The sequence below is a fragment of the Silene latifolia genome, chromosome Y (genome assembly GCF_048544455.1).
Source record: "Silene latifolia isolate original U9 population chromosome Y, ASM4854445v1, whole genome shotgun sequence".
NCBI lineage: Eukaryota > Viridiplantae > Streptophyta > Magnoliopsida > Caryophyllales > Caryophyllaceae > Silene > Silene latifolia.
In genome coordinates this window covers 394,142,746-394,149,002 of record NC_133538.1, presented here as the reverse complement: position 1 = coordinate 394,149,002, position 6,257 = coordinate 394,142,746, and the positions used below count along the sequence as shown (strand labels likewise).

The 6,257-nt window shown below is 34.4% G+C and overlaps 1 long non-coding RNA gene across 3 annotated transcripts; it reads right to left on the bottom strand.

The window, feature by feature from the left end:
* Positions 1-611: 611 nt before the first annotated feature.
* LOC141630490 (uncharacterized) lies at positions 612-5,984 on the bottom strand. Of its 3 annotated transcripts, XR_012537500.1 has the most exons (6): positions 5,707-5,984; positions 5,314-5,373; positions 2,826-2,911; positions 2,579-2,619; positions 2,417-2,486; positions 612-2,024 (listed from the first exon to the last, which is right to left on the bottom strand). It is a non-coding gene; the product is annotated as an uncharacterized LOC141630490 (long non-coding RNA). The 3 variants fall into 3 exon arrangements; XR_012537499.1 differs by having other exon boundaries at positions 2,417-2,619; XR_012537498.1 differs by lacking the exons at positions 2,417-2,486; positions 2,579-2,619.
* Positions 5,985-6,257: the final 273 nt, after the last annotated feature.

Genomic DNA, 6,257 nt, shown 5'->3' with positions numbered 1-6,257 from the left:
TTATTTCACGACAGTTCTTTCCGCCTCGTAGTCTGTTTTCTCTTTGACACCACGCTGACTTGCTTTATGGCGGTCTCGCAGGGTTCTCACTCCTCTGATTGGTTACGTGCAGTTCCTATCTCTGGTTTGGGGCAGACTATGAACGGGAGGACTTACCTTAGTGTGCTGGGGTATCGTCTGGGTGTTTCGTTATTCACGGTATCTAGGCCCTGTCCTGCTTGCTCTCGGGTTTTTGCTGGGGATGTTTTTGGGGACACTAAAACAAATCCCTTGCATTCTCGACGCTTTTTTGAGCTATTGTCGACGCTTAAAAGCGTCGCCAATTTATTTCTCGACGCTTTAAAAAACGTGGAGTTTTGGGGCGTCAGGATTTTCCGACGCTTTTTAGCGTCAACCTTGTCTTTTCTTTTAGGTGTCAAGAGCCGCGACGCCTTTAAGCGTTAGTGTTTCTCTACACTTCTTTGCGTCGCAATTTAGCAATTTCTCGACGCTTTTCCTGCACAAAAAATTCACTACGACTACTATTTTTGTCAATACGATTGAATTAAATCATATAGATTACTAGATGACATCATAAAGTGTATAAACAACACTAATTTGACTATAATATATGCAAAACAAAATTTTATACCATAAATTAAAATTCCATTATCAAATTACATGCTTTCAAAATTCAAAAGAACTATTGTAATTATTTCATCCGAACAAGAGAAATGTTTTAACGCAAAAATAATAAAATATCCCCAAAAGATTAAATCCAAGCCTAAACGTGCGACTAAACTACTCCAAAAAGTTATTTCCAGATTTGCTCCTTTGATCTCGATGCACCGCCACCATTTATTGTGTCCAATAGACATGCAAGGAAATTAAATATCATCAACAAGTCAATCAAGTAGGGAAGTTGTGCTACTAATAACGAAAAGACGAAATCACAACACTCCTTAATAAAAAGTATAGCTGACATGAATCCACAGACGCAAAATTTTTAGCCTCTTCTGAATGTGAATGTGAATGCTATAGTTGCATAGACTAGCTTAGGTACAACTTCCTGCCATTTTATGTCTAGTACATTGAGATTGTACAAGGCTATATAGGAAGGAATTGGTAAACAATATCATGTTGAAGTTGCACCAGAATGTAACTTAGGAAATTTCTTATTTAAAATTTGCAGGATGAATCAAACAAGACAAGTTTGGCACCATAATACGAACATAATAGCCTCAAAGTTCATATCTTTATCAATTTTTGACAGGTTTTACATCTCTTCTACTTAACTTGCACATTAGAGAACTTCACATGTCTTCTACACTAAACTTCAACTTTAATGTTATAATGCGAGGCTTTGAGCGTAGTTGATCATACTATAGTGTAGCCAGGAACAATATTGATGGTGTTTTGAAAAAAGCTTTTCTAAAATGCAGGAACGAGACTACTAGAACAACAAGACATAACCGAGCATCATTCCTATAAAAACTGTTCAGCATATACGAAACTACCAACATTCCTATAAGAACCGTTCAACATAGATGAAACTAGCTTATACGAAACTACCAACAACATCATACTACGATTCCAGCTCCAAGGCAGGTACATGTATTAAATTTAAAGACAACATAAACATAAAAATACCTGTGCATTCGATTTTGCAAGCTGAGTTATTCGTCTCATTCAACTTGCTTTGCAGCTCTTCTTTTGCCTTAGTCAAACTTAGAACAAGCTTTTCCATATTTTCCATATTCTCGAGTGCCAATCTGACCCTGAAATGTCAGTAAGATGAAATGTCATCCAAAAGGCTATGTAACTCTCTATTTAAGGAAAGAAATTCACTAAAACCGAGGTAATAGACAATGTTTTTAACGATAAAGAACTGTTATGCCTAAGTATACCAAGCACGGCCAAGCAGAGACTAGAATCAATGATGCTCAACACATAGAAGGCTACATCAGCAACCTGGCCTTGTAGAGTAAGATCCTCTTATCGCCCTCCATTAATGTTGGGTATCCTGTTTTGATGTTAACCAAATCCTGGCATAGAACCATTTCAATTACAATTTCCAAACTACCAGGTGACAAAGCATAGCTCCTAATATAACATTTCATATACTCTGTAAACCCCAATTATTTGTTTACCTTTGATTAAAATACTCCATCAAAAAAAGGTAAACAAGTGAATGAGACAGAGAGACTAATTAATAAAGATGTGTCCCTAAAAAAGTTGCGTACTTGTTGCTTAGCTAGCTCATAAACAGGCAAAATAAAAACTCGGTTAGTCAACTATTTATGGAAGTTTTTAGCATAAGAGGTTAAAAAAATGCTGAAAAACTATGAATTATCTAGTGATGCAACTACAAATCATACAAGTGGATTGAAAATTAAAGTTCCTATAAATGAAAACTTAATGGATAATTGTATACTACCATTTTTGCTGCACACTAGGATTTATCGCCAAGAATTGATGGATAATAATGTATTAGTCAAGTTGAGTTTCTGAAAAGAATATCCTGTTATTTCTTTATATTAAATAACATCAAACAAACAAAACTAATTCATAAACACATCAGCATTTTAACATAAGTTACCTCACATACTCTTAGAAAAGCTTAGATGGTCTAATTTCCACCTGAATGCAATTTCCGAAACAAATAAGCAGGGGATAATACTAGAAAAGATAATACTGAGCTAGTCATGGAATTAAAGAGCAACTGCTTCATCAGGTTCAAATTACTTCACTAGTTTGTCATTTTTCCACGACTCAGTTTTTACCAAAACAAATGGAATAATATAAACCAGATAAATGATACTGAAGTTGAATAAAAAAAAGATTACCTTCCTAATTTTGAACAGTGCCAGCACCAAATTTGCATTTAACAACAGGGCATTGTTATCAGTAGTTCCGTACGTTTTGCAACAATCTGTGAGAAAGAAGACAAATTAGTTAAATGACAATTGATAGAGTAAAGATGAACATAAAACCCTAATTGTTTACAAATTAATAGTTTTAAAATGAATCTCCAATGCAGGAACTCTAATATTGAATGAAACCTAGAAGAAGGAACCCTAATTGAATTAACATAGATTAAACTAGTAAATTAAACGGACGAGTAAAGATTCAGAGAGTGCAGTTACTTACATGTGAAAGTGAAAGACAGCCGACATGAGTGAGATGAAAATGAGAGGGAGATTGATGCGAGAGATTAAAAGTTAATACTAATTTGTTTGGGAGCACATACAATTGTCAAATTTTAGACCTTATTCTTACCGGAACAAAGACCAACTTCTTCAACAAAAGTCACTCTTTATTTAAATTCTTAACTGGCCAAAACCAGATTTCAATAGGACCCTCGTTACCAACATCATATTAATGAACCTCGCATATTGTCAGCATTGAATGGATTATGGACCCTTTTAGCGTGCTTGACTTGTGTTAGAAGAGGAACATATCTTACCAAGTTGTATCTATAGCTTATAGATAATTCTTCATAGCATTATTTGACCATATCTTTATTCCACTTCAACAAACTAACAATTTATTATTTTCTTCTTAAGCATTTGAAATTTTGTTCTTAAGCACCATCTATTATTTTAATCTCAACTCATCCGTAGGACATGCTCACATGTATATTCAAGCTTAATAGGTTTATAATAATAAAATATAACCACAAAACCAGTAAATTAGCATGCACATCATTGCTAAAATTCCAATCAACCAAAATAAATCTGAAAGTCAATGTAAGGCATTCCAACACTAGTTCTCCCACCAACTTGAAGCTCAAGGTTTCCGGAAACGCGGCAGACTTTATAATGGTTAATCTGGAGATTTGTTCCCCATATTAGTGTTTATATGTAACTAGTTACAGTACTAGTTTCAGGAATTTGAAGCCAATAGTTGAATAATGAAAAGAAAAGTAGAAATTTAAAAAAAATTACAATATGAAAGCAAGACATGATAAATGATGAAAAGACATAATTAACTAAAGAGAATTTTTTAAACAAAAATAATCATTATCAAACACCACATAATAACAAAGATGACAACATAGCTACATGATACGCAAATTGTCCAAACGAGGTTTCCAGTTTAATAAGACATGTAAAAGCTTCATAAGTATGAAATAACCTAAATATATATAACATTATAACATGACAAACCTATGGTTCCACCCAATTTTATGACAACAAAATAAACCAGTAAGTTTAGCACAAAACCAGTAAGTTTTTTTTGGGTTCTTTGTGCCAACTTACGTCACTGAGTATCTTAGAAATTCAAAATAATAGCTTATCAGGGCCGATTCCAAATTGTTTGGCCAATGCTACAAGTCTTTTTTTGTACATCTCTCGTACAACAAGCTCACGGGACATATTCCATGCTTTAATAATATGTCTACTTTGGATTTTATTTGCATTTCAATAGTAACATATTGAGTGGAGATATCCCTTCATGCTTAAGATGTCTGAATAAACTGCTTGGATAAAAATAATCTTTCTTTATATAACTACACTTCAAATAATTCTAGAGGGAACCTTAAAACAAATTTAGAACAAGGACCACACTGCGTTGAAACAGTTCAGACAATATCAGTACAATTTTCAGCTGAACACTACATCCTTATTGATGCACAAGTATATTTCATGATTACTGAATGTTGATCAGAGTTTAAAAATCGACTGTGTAGTTGGTTTTTATCCCGTCTTTTTATGGGGATTTCTCCTACCACCGAAATACTTAAAATAATTATTCACTGCTAATTCACCTATAGTTAGCCAGAGAGGCGGAAACACTAATGATGCTCAGCAGTTTGATATAGAGACCATAAGAAAGGCAACCGGTAATTTCTCGGTTGCAAAAAGACTTGGTGAAGGTCGATTTGGTCCAGTTTACAGGGTACTAATAAATCAAATACTTTCTCAGCTCTCACGCAAAATGCCGAAGTGGTTTAGTGCTGAAAAATTGACCGAACTGATGATACTTAGAATTAGAGGAAACAAGTTTAGTGTCCTATTCCTACGCTGATATGCTCCTTCCCTCAGCTCCAAATTTTCAAATCGCATTATTATTAGATATTTAAGTTCTGAAATTCAATTTTGAGTTTTTTAGCATTCTCGTAAATAATGCAAATAGTACATGAGAATAGAGGAGATATCTATTGAACTACAACTTTTTGATATCACTTTTCTCCTTAACATGTGACATTCGCATCCGAATATTTTTTTAATGACTATTCGCAGTAAGCATCTAAATAGATGACAATCATAAGAACATTCATGTGATTAGAGAATGGAAAAGAACTGTTGAAGCACATAAAAGATTTAAAACCTGGGAATATGCTATAGAAAGCCACCCAACAAGGCTGAGCACATCTATCAGGCCGATAGTCTGCAGCAGATCAAGCAAATATGTGAGTATAGTTATGAAAAGTATTATGCATTAAGCTGGATCTTAAATTGGGTACTCAATTTATATACTTGAGCCAAAATTTGCAATTAACAAAGCATAAAAACACCAAATAAGTAAAAAAAGTCACCCTACTCGTGGGTATTACCAATAGCATATTCATGAATTTGTCAGAATCCTATATCCCTTAATTTCATAGAAACAACAAACTGGATTAATGAAAATTATTACGAAATAACTAATTCCATCTACAAAAGACGATCGAAAGCAATAAATTAAATAGAAGCGTTCATAAAGTGTTGATTAATTACTTACCTATTTAGCTGATGACGATGATGATTAACGAGGGGCGTGATTCACTGGGATGATAATTGAGAAAGATGGACAGTAGATGAATTAGGTTTAGATTAACAAATTAATTGGGATTTTTGGGGAAAAAAATGAATTGGACAGTAGATGGATTATAGGTCGGCAACTGACGAGGAAGGAGATGAATGAACAAATTGGGGAAAAAGTTTAGGGGAGATGAATCAACGGCGGTCTGAGTTATTGGGGAAAAAAATAATGAAAAGTAAGGCGCGGAAATGAAATGTTTTGAGAGCGTTTAACCATTTTTCCACTAAAAATGTATTATTATATCCTTAAAATGGATATTTGGGGAAAAATAGGCCGACGCTCTTAAAAGCGTCAACCATAAAGCGTCGAGAATGCTAGGGATTTGTTGTAGTGGGACCACGCTGTTTCTTGTACTGGTACTGTGGGCGTTAAACATCGGCATAACCTTGTCCGGGACACTCTTTTCGACATCTGCTATAGATCTGGTATTTCTGCGGGGAAGGAGGTTGATATCGGTTTGGTGGATGGGC